Here is a 26,322-nt window from a genome sequence, read left to right as displayed (position 1 = left end):
ATAGATAGATAGATAGATAGATAGATAGATAGATAGATAGATAGATAGATAGATAGATAGATAGATAGATGATAGATAGATAGATAGATAGATAGATAGATAGATAGATAGATAGATAGATAGATAGATAGATAGATAGATAGATAGATAGATAGATAGATAGATAGATTGATTGATTGATTTATAGATAGGTTCACAGCGTCACTTCTAGTTCAGTGTAATGGATCATTCGATGACTTATTCTGACTTCAGTACTTCCTTCTTCTTCATGTGTTTTTATTTTTAGTGCGTGTTTATATTTAGGCTGCTGCACTTTGGAGAGATCAGAACAAAACACTCACTCCCACCTTGTGATGTCATCAGGTTGATCAGGTTGTAATCCTGAAGTGCACTTCTATATTTGAAGTTATGAAAACACAGTGACCACATGACATCACCAGGTGGAACAGAGTGTTTTCAGTTTGAGAGAAGAACTCAGCGTAAATATGCAGATTTTGTGTTTGTTTGTGATGAGCAAATATTATAACTTTGATTATAAATAGTGTAAATAAATATGTGTAATATGTGTAATATGTGTAATATGAGTAATATGTGACCTTTAATGTATCAAGACCAGATTCATAAATGTGGAAACTGGAAACATCTTTGGGCCCTGAGATTCCAGATCGACTCACAAAAGAACATTTAGAAATTAAAAATGTGTGGTGCTGTGCTGTGTTGCCAGATTGGGAGTTTAATTTCATCTCTAATTCTCTGTTGTGACCGTGTTATATTTGTCTGTGTTTATCTGCCCCGTGTTTCTCATGAAGAGTCTGTGTGAAAGATGAAACTGTAGTACTTATGTATGAGAGATGAAGTATTTTTGTATGAGAGATGTAAAACTGCAGTATTTTGGTATGAGAAATGTAGTATTTTGGTATGAGAGACATAAAACTGCAGTATTTTGGTATTTGAGGCATAAAACTGCAGTATTTTTGTATGAGAGATGAAGTATTTTGGTATTTGAGACATAAAACTGCAGTATTTTTTTTTATGAGAGATGAAGTATTTTTACATGAGAGACATAAAACTGCAGTATTTTGGTATTTGAGACATAAAACTGCAGTATTTTTGTATGAGAGATGCAGTATTTTGGTATTTGAGACATAAAACTGGAGTATTTTGGTATGAGAGATGAAGTATTTTGGTATTTGAGACATGCAGTATTTTGGTATTTGAGATTTAAAACTGCAGTATTTTGGTATGAGACATGCAGTATTTTGGTATTTGAGACTTAAAACTGCAGTATTTTGGTATGAGACATGCAGTATTTTGGTATTTGAGACATAAAACTGCAGTATTTTTATATGAGAGATGCAGTATTTTGGTATATGAAACATTAATTTGCAGTATTTTTGCACGAGAGACATAAAACTGCAGTATTTTGGGTGATACATGAACATAAATGGAAGGATTTTGGAATGAAAATCAGTTTTTGACACTTTTCACATCTTATTATTTAGACTTTATTCATTACATCCAAATAATGATCTTGCTCCCGTCACAATGCACCCATTTATTTTTTTATTTTAATGCTATTTTGACTCTTTGTGACATGTTGCACATCGTATTAAACTTTAAAATAAGACACATCAGTTTGAGCGCAGGAAACCGTGATTCATTTGTCAACTGTGGTCGTGTGAAGCGTGACTAAAACTAACCTAAAAAGGAAAATACTACAGTCGATTATTTGTCTTCAGTGGAAGTCTTTGAGATTATCCCGAGATTGTGATGTGACGTTTTTGTGATGAATCTGAAACCACTGCATTTTGACTTCCTGAGTAGTTGACGTGAATCTCTCGGTACTCTCAAAACGAAAAAACTCAATTCTCTAAATAAAAATAAAAAGGACCAGAGTTTTCTGTTTAAATGAAATGGACTGATCAGATTTTTACTTTTTTAAGACCAGGACTCTACTACAGGACTCCAGAGAAACGGAAGTCAGTTTTTAAACAAAAAGTTAGGAATCAGTTGAAAAACAAAATTTGAATCACACACAGATTTAGATCCTGCACATAAACAAACAGTAACGGAGCCAGTTTGTTGAAATTATTATCACAAGCAGAAGTCAGAGCTCAGTGATGAATTATTACGATGATTTATTTTGCCCGAGTTTGTGTCTGTGTTCTGTTTTCTCTCTCGTCCGAACGCCTCATTACTCGTCGTGTTTCCTCCTCCTCCGCACACTGACACTGACTGACTCTTCTGGAAGCCGGTGTCAGTCTGTACCAACGTGAACTCACACAAACATGACTTTATGTTTGCTCAGAGGAGTGAACCTGTGACTCTCTGGTTAGTGGGCATATACCTCTCTCTCCACATGAGTGTGTACACATGCACATCAATAACCCGGTTATGATCGGCTTTTTTGAGTATCCTGGTTTCTTGATGGTGCATGTAAACGCAGTAACCCGGTTATTAGAAACCAGGTTACTGTAGCTGGTTTATTCCGATAGTAACCGGGTTACTTGTGGCATGTAAACGCAGTACCCCGGTTACTGCAACATAAAGTTGAGTGCGCATGCGTCCAAAAGACACTTTCCAGCCTTTCACCACAACAGTAGCGACAAAAAAGTGACCAAACGAGTGAAATGACTGTAAATTAAAGAGCTGCGCTAAACCTGCACACGTACAATCTGCACTCGTACGACCTGCACTCGTGTGACGCTGAAAAGCTAAAACATGAACTATCTCCTATACTCTATACGCACGGAACACACTTACCATCATTAGTGCCTCTTCTGTCACAGAAATAACACACATAATCCACAGAGTCGTGTCATTTAGTCCAAAAGAAACTGATCACATCAGCGGCACAAGGAGCGAGTTGTTTTTATCGCCGCTAACAGTTTATGCTAATTAGCCAAACGGTCTTAAGTTTCGTTTCTGTAAAACGTAAACAAATGTGATCAGAGCTGAATTATCTGATCAAACGGGCTGATGTGTCTATAGTGTTTATGGTTTATATGTTGTAAAGTTGAGTTTATTTATGCAGAAGATTTTAATGAAGAATCTGCACAGTGGATTGTGGGAGATCTCGTAGCTCCTTAGCTTCTTATGCTAAAGGAGCTCACGGTTTGTATTTTTCCTGGTTTATGAAATTGATTTAAGTTAATTTTTGCGCCTGCGCATTTGTAAGATTATGTCAAGAAACCGGGATACTCCATTTGATCATGTACACGCGGATATGAGTGTCCCGGTTTCTCAGTGCGCATGTAAACGCAGTAACACGAATACTGACATAACCGGGATATGGACAATAACCGGGTTATTGATGTGCATGTAAACACACTCATTAAGAAGTTTTCGATACGATACACACCTCGATACAGTGAGCGTTCGATTCTATAAGATATACTTCAAATACACTTCAATTCTGTACAAATACTCTTGGGTTTATGTCCAGAGATCCGCTCGTCGAGGTCCTCGCCTTCGACTGCTGCCCCTTATGGCTCCTCCCGCAGGTGCTGGGCCCACGGAAGAACGGACCCAAAGTCGCTCGTTCAGACTGTGCCCGGCGCTCACCATGGAGCTCCCACCCCAGGCCTGGCTCCAGGGCGGGGCCCCGGTGAAGCCACTCCGGGCGACGTAACTGTCCTCTGTGTGGACATCATCATAAAGAAGCTTCTGAACCTTTCTTCATCTGACCCGACCCCCCGACCTGTTTGACATGAGAGTCTGTTTGACTCTACCAGCAGTGTTGGGGAGTAACAGATTACATGTACCAGAGTTATGTAATCAGAGTACAAGTTATGAGGAACTGTATTCAGTTACAGTTACTGTTTCAGTGAGTGGTAATTGGATTACAGTTACTTTGTTGAAATAAATGGATTACACAGAGGGATTTTCCTGTTTTTACATTTGCCATTTTGGGCTATGTCCCTTTTTTTTTTTTGGTGATTCCACTCATTGCCAGACACTAAACCAGGTCTAAACCGGGTCTAAACCAGGTCTAAACCAGGTCTAAAACCAGATCTAAAACCAGGTCTAAAACCAGGTCTAAAACAGGATTTAACAGGACTAAACCATGTTTTGCAGACCGTGTCTCCTCTTCTTCTATCAATAATATTTTTAATTTGGTTCAGTAAAGTCTGAACTTTTTATTTTCTTTTATCAGACAAAACATCTCATGTGAAGATTTCCTCGTCTTTGCTTCTCTACAGCAAATGAAGTAATCCAAAGTATTCAGATTACATTACTCACTTTAAGTAATTTAATGGATTATGTTACAAACAACATTTTGGGGTATGTAACTGTAATCTGTAGGGGATTACATTTTAAAAGTCACCTTCCCGACACTGACCACGATAAGGTGACGGTTCGAGGAGGAGATGGATGGATTCTCTACGGTTCAATAAAAACAAACGCTTAATTGTGGCTGTGATACTGAAAGTCTTTGATAAGACAAAGTGTAAAGTTCATATGAAACAAACAAACAAAAGTGAAAATGTCAAATTTCTTTCCAATAAACAAGCAACAAAACTGCTTCATCAGCCAGTTTCACTTCGTACAAACCGTCTGACCTCGCAGCATTAGAGTTTGTTCGACGGTAGGCAGGTACTTTTTATCATTTAACCAATCGCTGCTGTTTGGTCATGACGTATGTAATGCGACAGTAAAAGATTTAATAATGTGTCACTGTACTGTCGTATTTTCTGATTTATATTATAATGTTTCCTCGTCACAAACAGACCTGAAGTTGTGTTTTGCTTCATTCTCACAAGTTTAACACACAAATCCTGCACATTTAGGCTGAACTCCTCTTTCAAATAGAAAACACTCTGTTCCTACTGTGTTTTTAAACTTTACACATCTTCACTAAACTAATTCCGATAATTTTAGCCCTGGAATTGCCAATCTGAATCTACTGAACTAAAGACAAGAGGAGCTGTTAACTTGAAAACTAAAGCTTTATACACTGAAAATTTCTCTGACGTGGCCAAAATTTTAAAACTTATATCAGGTTATTCCTCTTTTTTCAGATTTATTGTCTACTTACTAGTTCTGAAACTGCTTCATTCTAGTCTAAAGGTCGTTTATTTTAAGAAAACTTGTCAAGTAAAATGATCTTAAGTAATTTTCTGATCGATTTAAGTGTTTATATCTTAAAATGTGACACCACAAGAGCATTTTGAGTTTTGCAGAAGTAGACAGACTAATAATAAAACATAACTCAAACACGTGTGAATGAAACAAAACGTAACTTCAGGTCTGTTTTTAACGAGGTAACAACTTTATAAACAGTGTTGGGGAGTAACAGATTACATGTACCAGAGTTATGTAATCAGAGTACAAATTATGAGGAACTGTATTCAGTTACAGTTACTGTTTCAGTGAGTGGTAATTGGATTACAGTTACTTTGTTGAAATAAATGGATTACACAGAGGGATTTTCCTGTTTTTACATTTGCCATTTTGGGCTATGTCCCTTTTTTTTTTTTGGTGATTCCACTCATTGCCAGACACTAAACCAGGTCTAAACCGGGTCTAAATCAGGTCTAAACCGGGTCTAAAACCAGATCTAAAACCAGGTCTAAAACCAGGTCTAAAACAGGATTTAACAGGACTAAACCATGTTTTGCAGACCGTGTCTCCTCTTCTTCTATCAATAATATTTTTAATTTGGTTCAGTAAAGTCTGAACTTTTTATTTTCTTTTGACAAAACCTCTCATGTTACGATGTCCTCGTCTTTGTTTCTCTACAGCAAATCAAGTAATCCAAAGTATCCAGATTACATTACTCACTTTAAGTAATTGAATGAATCACGTTACAAACTACATTTTGGGGTGTGTAATCTGTAATCTGTAGGGGAAAACATTTTAAAAGTCACCTTCCCAACACTGTTTATAACCAGAGTCAGTTTAGTGTAACATGGCATCTTTAGAGAATGCGTAAACTTTGGTATTTGGGTCAGTTCCAGTGGAAACATTCGACGTGTGAAGTAACAAACCACAAAGCGCAGACTCAGCTTCAATATTTCTCAACACTGCCAACATATATGCTGATCGTTTCCATATTAGGACCAACATATACGTCTTCTGGTTCATCACTTCCTCCCGGGTTTCGAATAATCGTGGAAAAAAACTGGCTTTGGCCCAACCCAAACATGTACTGTAATCTCCTCACTGTACATGTGTCATATAGAAAAGCCGTCGTGAGTCAGGAATATGGGTTTAAAGAGCTCGTGTTACGCAATTTTTTTTTTTTTTGGGGTCTGTAATGGTGTTTCCTCGAGACAAAAACAGACCTGGAGTTGTGTTTTGTTTCATTCACAAGTTTAAAAGCACAAACGCAGCAGATTTAGACGCAGTTTTTCTCTCAGAATTGAAAATACGTTGGTCCACCTGGTGATGTCATGTTCATTCTTGGTTTAGTCTTGGTTTAGTCCTTGTTTAGGCCTGGTTCAGTCCTGGTTCAGTCATGGTTTAGTTTTGGTTTAGTCCTTGTTTAGTTCTGGTTCAGTCTTAGTTCAGTCCTGGTTCAGTCCTGGTTTGGTCTTGGTTTGGTCCTGGTTTAGTCCTTGTTCATTCTTGGTTCGGTCTTCGTTCAGTCCTGGTTCAGTCCTTGTTTAGTTCTGGTTCAGTCTTGGTTTGGTTTGGTTCAGTTTTGTTTTAGTCTTGGTTTAGTTCTGGTTTAGTCCTGGTTCAGTCTTGGTTCAGTCTTCGTTCAGTCTTGGTTCAGTCCTGGTTTAGTCCTTGTTTAGTTCTGGTTCAGTCCTGGTTCAGTCTTGGTTCAGTCCTGGTTTAGTCCTGGTTTAGTCCTTGTTTAGTTCTGGTTCAGTCCTGGTTCAGTCTTGGTTCAGTCCTGGTTTAGTCCTGGTTTAGTCCTTGTTTAGTTCTGGTTCAGTCTTGGTTCAGTCTTGGTTCAGTCCTGGTTTAGTCCTGGTTTAGTCCTTGTTTAGTTTGGTTCAGTTTTGTTTTAGTTCTGGTTTAGTCCTGGTTCAGTCTTGGTTCAGTCTTCGTTCAGTCCTGGTTCAGTCCTTGTTTAGTTCTGGTTCAGTCCTGGTTCAGTCTTGGTTCAGTCTTGGTTCAGTCCTGGTTTAGTCCTTGCTTAGTTTGGTTCAGTTTTGTTTTAGTTCTGGTTCAGTCCTAGTTCATTCTTAGTTCAGCCTTGGTTCAGTCCTGGTTCAGTCCTGGTCCAGCTTTGGTTCAGTCCTGGTTCAGTCTTGGTTCAGTCCTGGTTCAGTCCTGGTTTAGTCCTTGTTTAGTTCTGGTTCAGTCCTGGTTCAGTCTTGGTTCAGTCCTGGTTTAGTCCTTGTTTAGTTTGGTTCAGTTTTGTTTTAGTCCTGGTTCAGTCCTGGTCCAGCTTTGGTTCAGTCCTGGTTCAGTCCTGGTTTAGTCCCAGTTAAGTTCTGGTTCTGTCCTAGTTCAGTCCTAGATTAGTCCTTGTTCAATCCTTGTTCAGTCCTGGTTAAGTCTTGGTTTATTTCTTGTTCATTTGTGGTTCAGTTTTGTTTTAGTCCTGGTTCAGTCCTTGGTTTAGTCCTGGTTCAGTTCCTGGTTTAGTCCTTTATAATTAGGGCAACCACTTTGACAACAACTGCCCCTCACCTTGAAAACATCCCTCCGATCTACGTGAATCCTCGTAAAATTACAGTCGTCGCACCCAAATCTTCACTTTCACCTTTTACCGGCACAGAATCTCCGCCCTCCCGCCCCCACGCCCCAAACCCTCGACCTCGGTCCTTGAGTAAAAGTCTAATTTCAGTCCCTGGGGACGTTGTACCTGCAGCAGATCCACACTTACTCCAGACAATGTGGGACAAATTTTTTTTTTTTCTGGCCAAAAATCTGAAGATTGAGGAAAACTTCACGCTGGACCTGTTACTGCTGCACTTTAAATTTTGAAAAGTTTTGTTTATCTGCCATGTGGTATTAAAGGATTTTAATTATTTTGTACTTTTTTGATTGCCTCAGTTTTTTCTACTTTGTATTTGACAATTCTGCACAATTTTTGCATCTCCAAGTAACACTGCTGCCCCCAAACTTTTTAAAATTTTGTTAACTATTTACAACTATTTATTTTTTATAATATTTCATACATTTGTTGCTTATTTGAGAATATTTTCTTGAACTTATTAGTGTTACCAAGCAGCACTTTGCATTTATTTTAATTTCCCGTTTGTATAATGTTAAAACAAATTGTTGGTTTAATAAAAACACAAATAAACATTAAGCAAATGATTTCGCATTTTGTTCCCGAAAATGAACCGAACCGTGACCTCGAAACCCAGGTACTTTACCCAACTCTGATTTTTGTACCGTTACATCCGTGGTTTTTATAGTTTAACGTGAAATGCGAAAGAAAGTAGAAGTGGGATTTAAGTGTTTTTCTTCCCATTCCTTTTTGGACAATTTTATTGTTATTTCTGTTATAATTTCACTCATGTTATATGCTCAATTTTTAAAGAACATAAATTTGTGACTGGCCCAAATTGAATACATGAATAAATACAAATAAAAAAATAAATCACGAAGCCGAACGGAGCATTTTGAGCGTGTGTGAATGAAACAAAACACAAATCCAGCTCTGTTTTTGATGAGGCAACAACATCTTAACATTACAAAAGAGAAATTGCCATGGATTCGACCTCCACAAACACAAACTCTGCCACTTCTTAAATATCAGATGAGTCATGTTTGTGTAATAAAGGACCTTTAAAGTACCTGAGTCAGAATTCTTAGACTAAATTTAGCGAGTCGGGTTTTATTTAGTCTAAACTTAACTTGGTCGGTTCATGTTCTACCGACACCTCCTCCCACGGTGCGTGAAAAAACTCTCTGGTCATGACAAGTGGGGACTTGCCTGAGCAGTGGACCGTGGACCGGGGACGTCTGAGGAATGAAGTTTGTCTCGGTGGAAATATTTAGAAACGTGAGGAGGTGAAATTTCGATGAGGTGAGACGACGGCACGAGATTCGGTTCCCAAAATCGAGACGAAAGAGACAAAACGAGGTTCTGATATAATTTCAGTTCACATTTTTTAGTTGCGAATGAAAGTTGATACAGTTTCAGTCCTGGTTTAGTCTCGGTTTAGTCCTGGTTCAGTCTTGGCTTAGTCCTGGTTCAGTCCTGGTTCAGTTCTGGTTTAGTCCTAGTTCAGGGTTCAGTCCTGGTTTAATTCTTGTTTAGTCCTGGTTCAGGGTTCAGTCCTGGTTTTAGTCGTGGTTCAGGCCTGGTTTAGTCCTGGTTCAGTCTTGATTCAGTCTTGGTTCAGGCTTGGTTCTCCACTGGTTTAGTCCTGGTTCAGTCCTGGATCAGTCTAGGATCAGTCCTGGTTTAGTCCTGGTTCAAACCTGGTTTTAGTGTAGGATCAGTCCTGGTACAGTCTTGGTTTCGTCCTGGTTTAGTCTTTGTTCATTCTTGGTTCAGTCTTGGCTTAGTTCTGGTTCAGTCCTGGTTCAGTCTCGGTTTAGTCCTGGTTCAGTCCTGGTTTAGTCTCCTTTCAGTCCTGGTTCAGTCTCAGTTTAGTCCTGGTTTAGTCCTGATTTAGGCCTGGTTTAGTCCTTGTTCATTCTTATTTCAGTCCTGGTTTAGTCCTGGTTTAGTTTCAGTTTCTGGTTCAGTCTGGTTTAGTCCTGATTTAGTCCTGTTCATTCTGGTCTTGTCCTTGGTTCAGTCCTGGTTCAGTCTTGGTTTCAGTCCTGGTTTCAGTCCTGGTTTAGTCCTGGTTCAGTCCTGGTTCAATCCTGGTTCAGTCCTGGTTTAGTCCTGGTCAAACCTGGTTTTAGTGTAGGATCAGTCCTGGTACAGTCTTGGTTTTCCCTGGTTTAGTCTTTGTTCTTTCTTGGTTCAGTCTTGGCTTAGTTCTGGTTTCAGTCCTGGTTCAGTCTCGGTTTAGTCCTGGTTCAGTCTCAGTCCTGGTTTAGTCCTGATTCAGTCCTGGTTTAGTCTCCTTTCAGTCCTGGTTCAGTCTCAGTTTAGTCCTGGTTTAGTCCTGATTTAGGCCTGGTTTAGTCCTTGTTCATTCTTATTTCAGTCCTGGTTTAGTCCGGGTTTAGTCCTGGTTCAATGTTAGTTTAGTCCTGGCTCAGTTCTGGTTCAGTCTTGGTTTAGTTCTGGTTCAGTCCTGGTTCAGTCTCAGTTTAGTCCTGGTTTAGTCCTGATTTAGGCCTGGTTTAGTCCTTGTTCATTCTTATTTCAGTCCTGGTTTAGTCCGGGTTTAGTCCTGGTTCAATGTTAGTTTAGTCCTGGCTCAGTTCTGGTTCAGTCTTGGTTTAGTCCTGATTTAGTCCTTGTTCATTCTTGGTCTTGTCTTGGTTCAGTCCTGGTTCAATCTTGGTTCAATCCTGGTTCAGTCCTGGTTTAGTTCTGGTTCAGTCCTGGTTCAGTTCAGGGTTCAGTCCTGGTTTTAGTCGTGGTTCAGTTCTGGTTTAGTCCTAGTTCAGTCCTGGTTTAATTCTTGTTTAGTCCTGGTTCAGGGTTCAGGCCTGGTTCAGTCCTGGTTCAGTCTAGGATCAGTCTAGGATCAGTCCTGGTTTAGTCCTGGTTCAAACCTGGTTTTAGTGTAGGATCAGTCCTGGTACAGTCTTGGTTTCGTCCTGGTTTAGTCTTTGTTCATTCTTGGTTCAGTCTTGGCTTAGTTCTGGTTCAGTCCTGGTTCAGTCTCGGTTTAGTCCTGGTTCAGTCCTGGTTTAGTCCTGGTTCAGTCCTGGTTCAGTCTCAGTTTAGTCCTGGTTTAGTCCTGATTTAGGCCTGGTTTAGTCCTTTGTTCATTCTTATTTCAGTCCTGGTTTAGTCCGGGTTCAGTCCTGGTTCAGTCTTGGTTTAGTTCTGGTTTAGTCCTGATTTAGTCCTTGTTCATTCTTGGTTCAGTCTTGGCTTAGTTCTGGTTTAGTACTGGTTCAGTCCTGGTTTAGTCCTGGTTCAGTCCTGATTCAGTCCTGGTTTAGTCCTGATTCAGTCCTGGTTTAGTCTCCTTTCAGTCCTGGTTCAGTCTCAGTTTAGTCCTGGTTTAGTCCTGATTTAGGCCTGGTTTAGTCCTTGTTCATTCTTATTTCAGTCCTGGTTTAGTCCTGGTTCAATGTTAGTTTAGTCCTGGCTCAGTTCTGGTTCAGTCTTGGTTTAGTCCTGATTTAGTCCTTGTTCATTCTTGGTCTTGTCTTGGTTCAGTCCTGGTTCAGTCTTGGTTCAATCCTGGTTCAGTCCTGGTTTAGTCCTGGTTCAGTCCTGGTTTAGTCCTTGTTAACAGTTTTAATCAACTAGAAAATCAGTTTATTGAACCAGATAAGTCCCGTGTGATTTGTGGACGGGGCGTGTATGGACCTGTTCTTGAGGTTTGTTTCTAGTCGTGTTTCAATCTCTGGGATTGAAAACTAATCTCCACTTGTACCTTTCACTTATTTATGTTTCGTTTTTTTTTTACCATTTATCGAAAATATCAACTTTTATCCATGGTGCTGAGCTCATGTCTCTAGGTCAGGTCCGTCCTGGTTCAGTCCTGGTTCAGTCTTGGTTCAGTCTTGGTTCAGTCTTGATTCAGTCCTGGTTCAGTCCTGGTTCAGTCCTGGTTTTCAGTCTTGGTTCAGTCCTGGTTCAACCTTGGTTCAGTCTTGGTTCAGTCTTGGCTCAGTCTCGATTCAGTCCTGGTTCAGTCTTGGTTCAGTCTTGGTTCAGTCCTGGTTCAGTCCTGGTTCAGTCTTGGTTCAGTCTTGCTTTAGTCCTGGTTCAACCTTGGTTCAGTCTTGGTTCAGTCTTGGCTCAGTCTCGATTCAGTCCTGGTTCAGTCCTGGTTCAGTCCTGGTTCAGTCTTGGTTCAGTCTTGGTTCAGTCTTGATTCAGTCCTGGTTCAGTCCTGGTTCAGTCCTGGTTCAGTCTTGGTTCAGTCCTGGTTCAGTCCTGGTTCAGTCTTGGTTCAGTCTTGCTTTAGTCCTGGTTCAACCTTGGTTCAGTCTTGGTTCAGTCTTGCTTTAGTCCTGGTTCAACCTTGGTTCAGTCTTGGTTCAGTCTTGCTTTAGTCCTGGTTCAACCTTGGTTCAGTCTTGGTTCAGTCCTGGTTCAGTCTTGGCTCAGTCTCGATTCAGTCCTGGTTCAGTCTTGCTTTAGTCCTGGTTTGGTCCTGGTTCAACCTTGGTTCAGTCTTGGTTCAGTCCTGGTTCAGTCTTGGCTCAGTCTCGATTCAGTCCTGGTTCAGTCCTGGTTCAGTCTTGCTTTAGTCCTGGTTTGGTCCTGGTTCAACCTTGGTTCAGTCTTGGTTCAGTCTTGATTCAGTCCTGGTTCAACCTTGGTTCAGTCTTGATTCAGTCCTGGTTCAACCTTGGTTCAGTCTTGATTCAGTCCTGGTTCAGTCCTGGTTTGGTCCTGGTTCAGTCCTGGTTCAGTCTTGGTTCAGTCTTGGTTCAGTCTTGGCTCAGTCTTGATTCAGTCCTGGTTCAGTCTTGGTTCAGTCTTGGTTCAGTCTTGGTTCGGTCCTGGTTCGGTCCTGGTTCGGTCCTGGTTCGGTCCTGGTTTGGTCATACATTCTTATTTGGGTTAATTGCTGAAACCATTAGACTATTTATTTAAAATTTGTTGTATTTAATTTTGTATTTATTATTTTTTGTTTTTTATTATAATGAAACGGCAAAAGTAATCATGTAATTTTCTGTTCGTGAGTAAAATGTGAATATTTGAGGAGCGTGTGATCATTTTGTTGCGTGTTAAACTCTGCGTGACAAAGCGTTTTTATTCTCACAACATGTAGGAGGCAGAGGAGACGAGACGGAGGGAGGGAAGGAGGGAGGGAAGGAGGGAGGGAGTCACCGTCTCATGATCTCGAATGAATGAATCTTTCTACAATTTTCTCCCTAAACTCGACGAGTTACAGTGAGAAAGAAAAATAATAATCCTCCTCCCGTTGCCATGACGACAACCACAACCATTTTAATTAAACCGCAGAAATTGATCAATCAAAATGTCACAATGTTGTTACTAGACAGAAAAAAATGCAAAGAAGGAAGATGAAAAGAACGAGAGTCTGGTCCAGGACATGTCCACAGTCTGTCCTGGTTCAGTCCTGGTTCAGTCCTGGTTTAGTCCTGGTTTAGTCCTGGTTCAGTCCTGGTTCAGTCCTGGTTTAGTCCTGGTTTAGTCCTGGTTCAGTCCTGGTTCAGTCCTGGTTTCCAGTCCTGGTTTAGTCCTGGTTCAGTCCTGGTTTGTCCTGGTTTTAGTCCTGGTTCAGTCCTGGTTCAGTTCCTGGTTTAGTCCTGGTTTTAGTCCTGGTTAGTCCTGGTTTAGTCCTGGTTCAGTCCTGGTTTTAGTCCTGGTTCAGTCTGGTTTCAGTCAGTCCTGGTTCAGTCCTGGTTCAGTCCTGGTTCAGTCCTGGTTTAGTCCTGGTTCAGTCCTGGTTTAGTCCTGGTTTAGTCCTGGTTCAGTCCTGGTTTAGTCCTGGTTTACTCCTGATTCAGTCTTGGTTTAATCCTTGTTCATTCTTAGATTAGTTCTGGTTCATTGTTGGTTTAGATCTGGTTCAGTCTCAGGTCAGTCCTGGCCCAGTCCTGGTTTAGTCTTGGTTCAATCTAGGATCAGTCATGGTTTAGACTTAGTACAGTTCTGGTTTAGTCCTGGTTCAGTCCTGGTTTAGTCTAGGGTCAGTCTTGGATCAGTCCTGGTTCAGTCTTGGTTCAGTCGTAGTTTAGTCCTAGTTCAGTCCTGCTGCAGTCTTGGTTTAGTCCTGGTTTAGTCCTGGTTCACTCCTGGTTGTGTCTAGGATCAGTCCTAGTTTAGTCCTAGTTCAGTCCTGGTTCAGTCTTGGTTCAGTCCTGGTTCGGTCTTGGTTCTCTCCTGGTGTAGTCCTGGTTCAGTCTAGGTTCAGTCCTGGTTTAGTCCTGGTTTCCTAGTTTCAGTCCTGTTTAGTCCTGGTTCAGTCTTGGTCAGTCTGGTTCAGTCCTGGTTCAGTCTTGGTTCCTCCTGGTTTAGTCCTGGTTCAGTCTAGGATCAAGTCCTGGTTTAGTCCTGGTTTAGACCTAGTTCAGTCCTGATTTAGTCCTGGTTCAGTCTTGGTTCAGTCTCGGTTCAGTCCTGGTTCGGGCTTGGTTCTCTCCTGGTTTAGTCCTGGTTCAGTCTAGGATCAAGTCCTGGTTTAGTCCTGGTTTAGACCTAGTTCAGTCCTGATTTAGTCCTGGTTCAGTCTTTCAGTTCAGTCTGGTTCAGTCCCGGGTCGTCTTGGTTCTCTCCTGTTTAGTCCTTCAGTCTTCAGTCCTGGTTTAGTCAGTCTAGGTCAGTCCTGGTTTAGTCCTGGTTTAGACCTAGTTCAGTCCTGATTTAGTCCTGGTTCAGTCTTGGTTCAGTCTTGGTTCAGTCCGGGTTCGGTCTTGGTTCTCTCCTGGTTTAGTCCTGGTTCAGTCTAGGATCAAGTCCTGGTTTAGTCCTGGTTTAGTCCTGGTTTAGACCTAGTTCAGTCCTGATTTAGTCCTGGTTCAGTCTTGGTTCAGTCTTGGTTCAGTCCTGGTTCGGTCTTGGTTCTCTCCTGGTTTAGTCCTGGTTCAGTCTAGGATCAAGTCCTGGTTTAGTCCTGGTTTAGACCTAGTTCAGTCCTGATTTAGTCCTGGTTCAGTCTTGGTTCAGTCTCGGTTCAGTCCCGGGTTCAGTCTAGGATCAGTCCTGGTTCAGTCTTAGTTCAGTCCTGGTTTATTTCTATTTCAGTCCTGGTTTTGCCTGAACTTAGACTTAGTCCGTATTTTTCAGCTGTTACAAACACAGACGCTCAGAGCATCGACCATTTTGACTCTCTACACTCTTTGGCAAAGTTTTTACTGGACACTTGTTTTCCCGACATCATCACAATATTACGGTTATTGTTACATCTCTAATGATAAGACACATCGATGACCTGAAAACGGCTCCAGACCGCAGTCAGAGATCAGTGAAACAAGGAGCGTTGGTTTTAAATGACCTTCTAAGGCCCCATCCACACTAGTACGCCTTCAAGTAGTTTTCGTTGTGCATCCAAAAACGCTGATACATCGAAGTAGGTTGCGTTCTTATTTGACCACGTCACTGTGACTTGCACCTTCCTGATTCACAGAGTTTGTGACATCGGTCATGTGGTCTGCCATTCTCTGACATTCAGTAACATTCAGTAACAAATGAACCTCGTCGTCGAAATGACGGTTTCCATGCTTGCCATCTTCCTCAGCTCAAACTCGACGGCTGCAACTTCAGACACGATGCTCCACATCCTTGTTTTTATCGCCCACGTTTTTTTTTTTGCATTGCTGTGTGGATAGGGAAGGCTTTGAATGCGGACACAGAAATAACAAAAATAATTTAGTCTACGAAATGAACACTGGTGCTGAGTGCTCATCTCTCTAGGTCCGGTCAGTCCTGGTTCAGGTCTGGTTCAGTCTTGGTTTATTCTCCTTTCAATTTTGGTTTAGTCCTGGTTTAGTTTAGTTCAGTCCTGGTTCAGTCTTGGTTCAGTCCAGGTTCCAGTGCTACGTTCAGTAACAACTGACCCTCGTCGTCGGTCCACGAAAAGACTGTTTTCACGCTTGCCATCGTCCTTGGTTTCGAAATCGGCTGCTGCAACTTCAGACACGGTGCTCCACTTCCTTATTTTTATCGCCCATGCTTTTTTCGCATTACTGTGTGGATAGGGAAGACCTTGAACGTGAACACAGAAACTACGCAAATTATTTCCGATACAGTGATATGGTAATACGGTGATTTTTTTCAGTGTAAACATAACTTAAGTCTTGCAGAACCCACACGAGTCCTGAACCTCACTGCAGTCACAGTCCGTGTACACTGGGCATTACTGGGTGTCTCTTTTTCCACTTTGTCCATTAATATCACCATCTTTTTAGGACTAACCAACAGTTTCATGGTTGGATTTTCTCTTGGTCAAATCAAGAAATCTAGAGCAGGTAGAGATTCCGGTGAGGTGACTGCCGTTGTGATCTTGGACAATGCCAAAATACATTGAGCTGAACTCTGATTCTCTGATGTCTGTTGTGACACAGATGGAGGAGGGAGAGTGCGAGACTGTTGTTTTCAGAGCTGGATTGCTCATGTCACGCAATTAACTTGTTGCGTGCTTGTCATGGAATGTGCAGATGTTTGGCTGGTGAGAAAAGATCTGAAGAAGCCACAATTCCACAATGCTGCAATCGAAAAATGAAACATCTGGATGCTGTGGTCGCTCCATTTCTTCTAAAGGAATTTGTGAGAAGAAATTCCAGTCAAACCAAAAGAGGAAGTTCTAGAGGTGACTTCCCTGTGTTTTTCAGGGGTGGGGTCACATATTTTTTGGTTGGAGCTAAGGGGCTGCAAGGTCTTCAAGGTCTTCTAAGGTCATTTTGAACACTCTCTGGTTTCTATTGGAACATTTTTGATCGAGATCCTGTATATCAGAATGGAGAACCCTAACTCTACCCTCTTCCCGCTTCTTGGCACCACCCCTGGAACTTTTGGGCAACTCTCTTTTGCTTATGGAGGAGGTCAGACCAAGGGCGTAGGTTTGGTGTCAGCGTTGGTGGGAACATTATCAGCTAACATCCCCCCTCATGAAACCGACTGATAGGTTACTTCATTAATAGATTAATTCAAAAATATTGTTTACTTTTCAGCAAAAACCAAACAGCACATCTTCCATATAAGTTTTACATATGTATTATATAACCATGGGTGAGAGTAGGAACCTATAGTCATGAGCTCTGGGTAATGACCGAAAGGACGAGATCACGGATACAAGCGCTCGAAATGAGTTTCCTCCGCAGGGTGGCTGGGTGCTCCCTTAGAGACAGGGTGAGGAGCTCAGTCACACGGGAGGAGCTCGGAGTAGAGCCGCTGCTCCTCCACGTTGAGAGGAGCCAGTTGAGGTGGCTCGGGCATCTGTTCCGGATGCCTCCCTCGGGGAGGTGTTCCGGGCATGTCCCACCAGGAGGAGGCCCCGGGGAAGACCCAGGACACACTGGAGGGACTATGTCTCTCGGCATAGAAAGAAAATGGATGGATGGATATATATTATATATATTTATGTGTTTCTTTCCAAAAACACACAGAGTCTAAAAATAAGTGAGAGGTGGATTCATTTTTTCAGTTTGTGTCCATTGCCCTTCTAAGATGATTCTTTAGATCAGGGGTGTCAAACTCATTTTGGTCCAGGGGCCATATCCAACCTACTTTGATCCCAAAGGGTCCAGTAAAAAAAATAATGGCATATATTCCCCAAAAACAGCAATAAGTTCAAATATTTGTGCAGAGAAACACAAATCTATCACAGAAATCTTTTTTAATTGATGAACTCTTTTTTTGTGTTGTTTTAACATTAACTTGTATGCAAATAGGAATAAGTCAATTTTTCTTGGAAAATCCTGCACTCGGCTCCACTTTTCTCATTTTTGACATTTTTCTGATGAGGGTGTCACGGTCAACAGTCAAAACGATCGTCCTTTAAGAGCGTTTGGAAAGAGACAAGTCTTCATTTGTGCTGCTCTGGTGGGAGGGGCCACGTACAGAGACACTGGAGACGCTGCTCTGCTCAGCACCGTAGATAATTAACAATATTTTAATAGAAAATATAATGAAAATATTTTAGTAGAAAATCAGCTGAGGGCCAGATTAAAGGTCTTGGAGGGCCGGATCCTGCCCCCGGGCCGTATGTTTGACACCCCTGATTTAAATAATAACAGACATTTGTGAGTTCATGTCCAAACATTTTTCCATGGAATATTATCAGTAGAGTCCGATTGCTCACAGTGTGCAAGTAGGGCTCCGTTTGGGAGGTGCACTTGTGGACTTTTTCCGCTGTGACTGTTTTTAGAACGCTTCTGGATAAAAATGACAAAATATTTTATCGGAAGTGCCTTTCGTTTAGACGGTGGCGGCGTTTTTGGAGCTTAAAAAACGCAAAAATCTGAAACCACCCTCCAGAGTGGAAAAGTTGAATATTCTCCGCCGCAGCGTTTCCGTCTACACTGCCCAAGACGCAAAACTCTGGTCAGATCTGCTCAAGTCGTGTACGAGTTTACGTCACATACAAACGGTACACAGAAACAAACATGTCAGATGGCACGCATACCCAGTCAAATTCCACACACTTTTGCGTCACCGTATGCACGCAGATTTACTCCTGAAAATGCTTGTCTAAACGCAAAATAAAAAGTGAAGACGCGATGCCATGTTTGCGTTTTCCGTTCAGACGGTCATCGTATAAACATCGCCTAACTGAAGATGAAGCCAAGTAAGTTCCTTTTCCTTTTTCAAAGTTTGTTGCTCAGCGTCTTCACTCACGCCTGCTCAAGCCCCAGCTTAGGCTCCTGGCTCCACTAATGACATCACTCTGTTACAGCCAATGAAACAGCGGCAGGAGTAACCCTGTCGATATCACTGTACACGTCTCAGAACGTCTAATAAACAAAATGTGAACTCAAATGTGTTAAATTAATACCACTGAGTTTGGAAAAATATTGGACGAAATGTTTTAGTTTTTTTTGTTTATTAAAGTAAAATGGCAAATATTGGTCGAGACTATTTTGTCTTCCCCAAATATTGATTGCATAGGGACGGTGGGGGCATGTCTCAAACGCTCTTGGTTCAGATGTGGAAGTGAAAGTCAGACACGAGAGCTTTCAACACTGGGAGCATTTTCTAAAACTTTAAGACAGTGTTTGTTCAAAGGTCAAATATGTCGCCATGTTTACCAAAATTACACTTTTCTATTGAGGTGTTTAACTTTCTAACGACAAGTGAAATGTCCTTATAATCACATGTTCAGTGAGTGTGTGTGTACATGTACTTTTGTGTGATTATTTCTGTACTTTTGCTTGTAATCCTTCCTTCCTTTTACTGTTTGACTTCAAAATAACTGGATAGGGTGTTGCTGCTTGTAGCTGCATTCAGTTTTCGTAGTGACACTCACTATTATCATATTTTCCTCACTATTAGGCGCTCTGGATTATAAGGCGCACTGTCATTGAATGGTCTATTTTCGAACTTTTTTCACATATAAACGGACTTTAAGACGCATAAAACGAAACACAACAGTTCGATAAGTCAGTCAAACTTTATTTAACATGTTCACAATAACTCTCAACTTTGTTCAATTGCAACATGTAAAAAAAATACTGAATGATACAAAATTGTTAGAGGATTCACAATAACTGTTCGGTTATAATTAAAAATAACACATTACACTCCCTTTTTTGGTTCATTCCTCCATTCCATTCCTCGCCTACGTGGAATAATAAATGTGGCTAAAAGTATTTTTCTCTGCACAGTCCCTATTTGCTCCGTGCGCTGCAAGTGGTGCGGCTTTGTGGTTTACTAAAGTCGTACTAAGACACCCCAATAAATTCATATATAAGGCGCACTGTCATTGAATGGTCTATTTTCGAACTTTCTTCACATATAAACCACACCGGACTATAAGACGCATTAAACCAAACACAACAGTTAGATAAGTCAGTCAAACTTTATTTATTTGTTCAATTCTAACACTTAAAAAAACAAAACAGTTTGAGACGCTAAATTGTTAAGAGTATTCACAATAACTCATAATTGTTCAGTTCTAACTAAAAATAACACATTACACTCCCTTTTTCAGTTCATTCCTCCATTCCATTCCTCGCCTACGTGGAGTAATAAATGTGGCTAAAAGTATTTTTCTCTGCACAGTCACTATCTGCTTCGTGCGCTGCAAGTGGTGCGGCTTTGTGGTTTACTAAAGTCGTACTAAGACACCCCAATAAATTCATATATAACGGGCACTGGATTATAAGGCGCGCAGTCGTTTTTTGATGAAATTAAAGGCTTTTAAGTGCGCCTGATAGTGCGGACAATACGGTAATTTAGCGGAAAAAATGCGCTGGGCTGAGAAATGATTTTTCTCGTAATCACAAACTGCTCGTGTTCAGCTGACAGGGCACGTACAACTTTCAAAAACGTCAACTTTTGTGTCGATATTTACCTTATTTTTATATCATTAATCATTTTTCTCAGCTCAAAATCCTTCAGTTGTCTTAAAAAACACTTTATAATCGTTAGCTTCCGGCTCCGCTCTGCTCCTCTCTGATTGGTCGACGCGATCACATGCCTGTGGAAGAAAAGAGCATTAGTACCTCGCCGAGCTGAAAGGCGAATCTGGAGTCACGCGCCATTGAGCTCGGGCCACTGACTTGAATAAATACACCAAATACTTTCACATTAAAGATAATTTAAGTATAATTGAATACAAAGGTTTATTTATTTAATGTGTTAAGATCGTGTGCCAAGGCTGCAACAAAAAGAAGGAGGCGAAAGGTTGGATTTTAACTAAAGCACAAACAAAAAAATACACAATTTCTGCCTTTTGTCTTCGCACGACTCTGTGTTTCTGGCTCATGATACAAAGGCAAAGTACGGGAACTGAGAAATAAGACTTAAAGGTCGATTTTGAGCTCAATAGTTTTTTTATTCACATGATAAAGGAGCTCTCACATACAAACAAAACCACACAAACTCATTTTTGACCAAACATGATATTGCGGTGTTCTGCTTTTGTAGGGAAGAACAGCCCAAGCTAATTTCCATCCTTAGTCCCGCGACTTAACCCGCACAAATCATAAAACATGACAAAATGTAGAATACCCCATACAAAACATGCGTCTGTCACTCATAAACTCCAAAACATTCTCATGCAAGATTAGTATTAAAATGTACAGGTCAAATTTTTACTCTCACTACTCACACATGCGCAGTGTTGGGAGTAACAGATTACATGAGTTATGTAATCAGAGTACTAATTATGAGTAACTGTATTCAGTTACAGTTACTGTTTCAGTGAGTGGTAATTGGATTACAGTTACTTTGTTGAAATAAATGGATTACACAGAGGGATTTTCCTGTTTTCACATTTTGGGCTAAATCCCTTTTTTTTTTTTTTTTTTTTGGTAATTCCACTCATTGAAGGACACTAAACCAGGACTAAACCAGGATTGAACCAGGACTTTAAACCAGGACTAAACCAGGTCTAAACAGGACTAAACCAGGTCTAAACCAGGACTAAACCAGGTCTAAACCAGGACTAAACCAGGTCTAAACCAGGTCTAAACCAGGACTAAACCAGGACTAAACCACTAAACCAGGACTAAACCAGGTCTAAACCAGGTCTAAACAGGTCTAAAACAGGACTAAACCAGGACTAAACCAGGACTAAACCAGGTCTAAACCAGGACTAAACCAGGTCTAAACCAGGTAAACCAGGACTAAAACTAAACAGGTCTAAACCAGGTCTAAACCAGGACTAAACTAAACAGGTCTAAACCAGGACTAAACCAGGACTAAACTAAACAGGACTAAACCAGGTCTAAACCAGGACTAAACCAGGACTAAACCAGGTCTAAACCAGGACTAAACCAGGTCTAAACCAGGTCTAAACCAGGTCTAAAACCAGGTCTAAACCAGGTCTAAACCAGGTCTAAAACCAGGACTAAACCAGGACTAAACCAGGTCTAAACCAGGACTAAACCAGGTCTAAACCAGGTCTAAACCAGGTCTAAACCAGGACTAAACCAGGTCTAAACCAGGACTAAACCAGGTCTAAACCAGGTCTAAACCAGGACTAAACCAGGTCTAAAACCAGGTCTAAAACCAGGTCTAAACCAGGTCTAAACCAGGACTAAAACCAGGACTAAACCAGGACTAAACCAGGTCTAAACCAGGACTAAACCAGGTCTAAACCAGGTCTAAACCAGGTCTAAAACCAGTCTAAAACCAGGTCTAAACCAGGACTAAACCAGGTCTAAACCAGGACTAAACCAGGTCTAAACCAGGTCTAAACCAGGACTAAAACCAGGACTAAAACCAGGTCTAAAACCAGGTCTAAACTAGATCTAAACCAGGTCTAAAACAGGACTAAAACAGGATTTAACAGGACTAAATCCTGCTGTGTGGACGTGTCTCCTCCTCTTCTATCAATAATATTTTTTCTGGTTCAGTAAATCTGGACTTTTCATTTTCTTTTATCAGACAAAACTTCTTATATGAAGATTTCCTCGTCTTTGTTTCTCTACAGCAAATCAAGTAATCCAAAGTATTCAGATTACATTACTCACTTTAAGTAATTTAATGGATTACGTTACAAACTACATTTTGGTGTGTGTAATCTGTAATCTGTAGGGGATTACATTTTAAAAGTCACCTTCCCAACACTGCACAACATCTACACAACATTAACATCTATTTACAGATTTTCATACTGTACAAATATGACTGCAGTCCCCGGCTCGTGTGCAAAAACGTTCTGTCCTGCTCTGAAAAGTCAATTTCGCATAATTTGTCTTTGGCTTTAAGATCATGACACACCTTTGTAACATTTTCAAAACCAAATTAAATGTCTTGTGAGTTTCTGTGCGAGGAGAGTGGTTTCACCCAGTTTAATTCCTGTTTAACTTTCCCTTCAAGGTTTCAAAACTAAAAGTGCACTTATCTGCTTTGTTCTGCTTTCGACTTGGCCGACCCGCTCTCTGTTCTCCATGGAGCTGTCTCGGGCTCAAACAAAGCTCAAATTTTGGAGTTTTTAAACCTGATTCGACTCAGCTCAAAGTACATATAATATAATAATGGTATAAAATAATATTATGGGGCCGTTAAATGTGCTGTTAAACAAAATAGGAACCTATATTTCACGGTAAAAGTCACACCGCACCACCCACAACATGCTATAAAAATGTTTAGATATTAAACTTGTCATTTGTTCACACTTCCTCTTCACTATACAAAATAAAAAAGCACCTAGGTTCCACTTTCAAGTCAAAAGCAGAAGTAAGGACAGGCTGCTAAAACTACCCCAGTCTCTTCCTGTGATGGTCGGAGACTTCACACCTTTTTAACTTTTTAATTTGGAGGTGTTGATCTCAATATTTCGCTCCTGTACAGATGTGCTCAGAGGGGAAGTTTGAGGTTTTTGAGGGCAGATGTACCTGAGATGTACCTAGTTTGTCCCCTCCCACTGTAAGAGGAAACTATCGTCAAAAGTCCTGACCACATGTGGATCATTTTCACCTTCACTGGTTCATCATTCACACCTTTGAAAAGTTTAATGTCATACTTTCAAACCCACGATGAACGCGACGGTGAAACTACAGTGATGTTGGTTCTCAGTCGTCGATCTATGAACGAGGAAAATCAAAGCTCAGAGACGCTTGGAGACATTGAATCCGTGGCCTGCAGTACGTCCAGAACGCTGCTGCTCAGGTCCTGACTCGAATCAAGTCCTGGTCTCAGGTCTTTGCACACGCTCCTGTGGCTCAGAGATTTTAAAGGAGCTGCATGTTGTCTGCGCTCTTATTCTTCTACTTCTAGTTTGTTTTGTTTTTTTAAATATATATATACAGTGCTTTACACAGACATTTGTCACAAAGACGCTTTACCGAACATTAGTCAGTTCTGTTGCAACTGAACCTGTGTTGCTGTGTACACGTTTATCTCAGTCTCAGTTTATGGACAGACTCATCTGAAGCTCAGAGCCTCCAGAATTCCCTCCCTGAGCTGCAGAGGCTGCATTAGCACAGACTCAGGACTGGTGCAGGAGCTGGAGTTTATGTAGAGACCGTTCAGATCAGAGAGAGACATTTTAGGTTTAAAAAATGGCAACAACATGTGAGTCTCATTCTGCTTTCTGATTGGATAATGAGAACACCAAATTATAATATAAATGAAAGGGACATAATATCTGATGTTTTTGTCATTACAAATAAATCAGCATTACATTTATCAGTAAAAGCTGTATTTAATACACAGATCAGTCATAATCTTAAATACTCTTCCTTTAAAATAGCTCTCTGTGTATATATATATGTGTATATATGTATATATATATATATATATATGTGTGTGTGTGTGTGTATACATATATATAAAGGGAAAATATAATAGATATTATGCTCTGCCTTTATAATATGATGTAGTGAAATATATGTATGTGTAAGGATATATGCCTGCATGTATATATGTGCATGTGTATATATATGTAGGCATGCATGTGCGTATATAGGTGCGTGCATGCGTCCACACATGTGTGTACATAAGGGGTAGTGTTATGAACATATAATGTAAATGAATGTAGAGAATGAATGTGTACATGTATGTACCTGTGTGTGTGTGTGTATATATATATATATATATATATATAGTGTGTGTGTGTATGTGATATATATATATATATATATATATATATATATATATATATATATATATATATATATATATATATATATATATATATATATATATATATATATATATAAAAGCAGCTCTCTCTCTCCACAGCCGAGCACCACAGACATGTCAGTGTCTGTGAATCAGCTCACACTCTGAGGAGCACAGGGACCAGCCTCCTGCTTTACACTTAGACAAACTTTATTGATCCACAAGGGAAATTATTTGGGCACAGTAGCTCACACATCACAATATAATATAATAACAAAGAGAAAAAATATAAATGGTAATAATAAATTCTAAATAAGTAGCAAAAAAGAGTAAGAGACAGAGTCAAATAAGACATAATTATATAAATGTAAATGTACAAGTCAGAATAAAATAGAAAAATAAGTAATAGTCCTGGTTTAGCCCTGGGTTAGTCCTGGTTTAGTCCTGGTTTAGAACTGGGTTAGTCCTGGTTTAGCCCTGGGTTAGTCCTAGTTTAGTCCCGGTTTAGTCCTGGCTTCCTGCAGGTTCAACACGGGGAGTCGGAGTTTGAGTTGCAGCTAAACCCTGGATCATTTGTCCTGTCCAAGTAGAGCCCAAGACTCTCCTCGGACTCTGGAGTTCTGTTCTGTGACTGATTTAATGACTTAACCTTTTCCAAGTTCAGTCAAAAGTGAAACTGTTTATTGTGCAGAAAACGAGGAAATCCCCCCTCCCTCTGCTCACTGCTGTGGAATGTCTGAGCTCAGCAGAAGCAGCGAGACTCAGCAGAGCGGCATGTGGTCTGCAGGTGCCCAAGTCCAGATCCTCTAAACCAAGTCCAAGTCACAAAGTCAGAAAGTGTTCACCCATAATTAAATTTTATACCTGTTTTATTTATTTTTACAGGATGCTTTTAAAGAGACAGTCTGGAATTTTGGACGTAGCACCTCATTTCCTTGTGAGTCAGAGTGTTGGAGACGTGTGGAGACATTTTTTTAAAATATTCCATCCAGTCCTTGTATTTGCAGAGGTCACTGGTGCTAAACTAGTGCATGTCAATGGTCATAGTTAAACTGGCACTAAAAACAGTCTTACCCACTCCACAAAACACCCGAAACAAATCTATTATTACACCAGACTGTCCATGTGAATGTCTGTGTTGAAATAAAAATAACCTTGCATCGCGTGAATCTTTGCATGTTGAGGGACTATTTTCTCATATATCAGTCCGCCGCTGCCGAGCTTTCTGTCAGGAAGTACAACTCACTGCTGCTGCTCAGACATAAATCCTTCAAATGCAAGGTTGGTTTTACTTATTTTATCAACACAGACATTCACATGGACAGTCTGGTGTAATAATAGATTTGTTTCAGGTGTTTTGTGGAGTGGGTAAGACTGTTTTTAGTGGCAGGAAAACTATGACCATTGACATGCACTAGTCTAGCACCAGTGACCTCTGCAAATGGGCCCGGTCAAGCAGAAGTAAACAACAAGGCCAAAAATTCAAGTTAATTCATCTGATATAAAAAAGTATTGAACAGATACATATGTACTCTAGTTTATGAAACTGTTTACCTTTTTTCTGTACCATTTTTGGTTCTAAAGTTCCATATGTTTTAAACAGACCATGTATGAAACATGGAACAAAAAATATTTCCCAAATTTCAAAGACCTGCAAATCATGTCAATAAATTGATGTATTTCATCATATCTTGTGTTATTCCATCTTTGAATTTACTTGGAAGGACTGACATATTTTATAGAAATATTTTCCTTTCATTTTGAAGTAATATTAAAATATTCAGAAGAAAAAAGCGACAAATTATGTAAAATCCTGCACCTTCTACTTGTTTGCACAATTTTCCCTCCGTTACTTTTCCCTCTGTTACCATGATCTTTCTTAATAAAAAAAATCTCATGAGTCAAAAAGTAAGAGGTTTTTTAACCTAATCTTGTACCATATGGTAGAAAACTATATGAAGCAAATATTCAAACCAGTTTGTTAAGGATATGTAAGTGAGAACCAAGAGTTATCACTGTTTGTATTTATTGCCCAAAAAGTGTTGCATATTTCATTACCTCCGTTACCGACATGAATTTTTAAATTTTTTGTCAACAACTTGAAAGAATATCACAGGTTTAACTTGACCCTGTTGGAGTGTAACTCTTTCCTACATTCTGATACTTTACTTATT

General features: G+C 40.3%; 1 long non-coding RNA gene across 1 annotated transcript; it reads left to right on the top strand.

Moving 5' to 3' along the window:
- The first annotated feature begins 8,867 nt into the window (after window positions 1–8,867).
- LOC129410007 (uncharacterized) lies at window positions 8,868–25,114 on the top strand. Its single transcript, XR_008632675.1, has 3 exons — window positions 8,868–8,938; window positions 24,840–24,963; window positions 25,034–25,114. It is a non-coding gene; the product is annotated as an uncharacterized LOC129410007 (long non-coding RNA).
- Window positions 25,115–26,322: the final 1,208 nt, after the last annotated feature.

This window comes from Boleophthalmus pectinirostris, unplaced genomic scaffold (assembly GCF_026225935.1).
Source record: "Boleophthalmus pectinirostris isolate CB_2022bp ecotype Guang Dong unplaced genomic scaffold, ASM2622593v1 HiC_scaffold_21, whole genome shotgun sequence".
NCBI classification, from domain to species: Eukaryota; Metazoa; Chordata; class Actinopteri; order Gobiiformes; family Gobiidae; genus Boleophthalmus; species Boleophthalmus pectinirostris.
The sequence above is the reverse complement of the archived record's forward strand: the minus strand, read 5'-3'. Positions and strand labels throughout refer to the sequence as shown.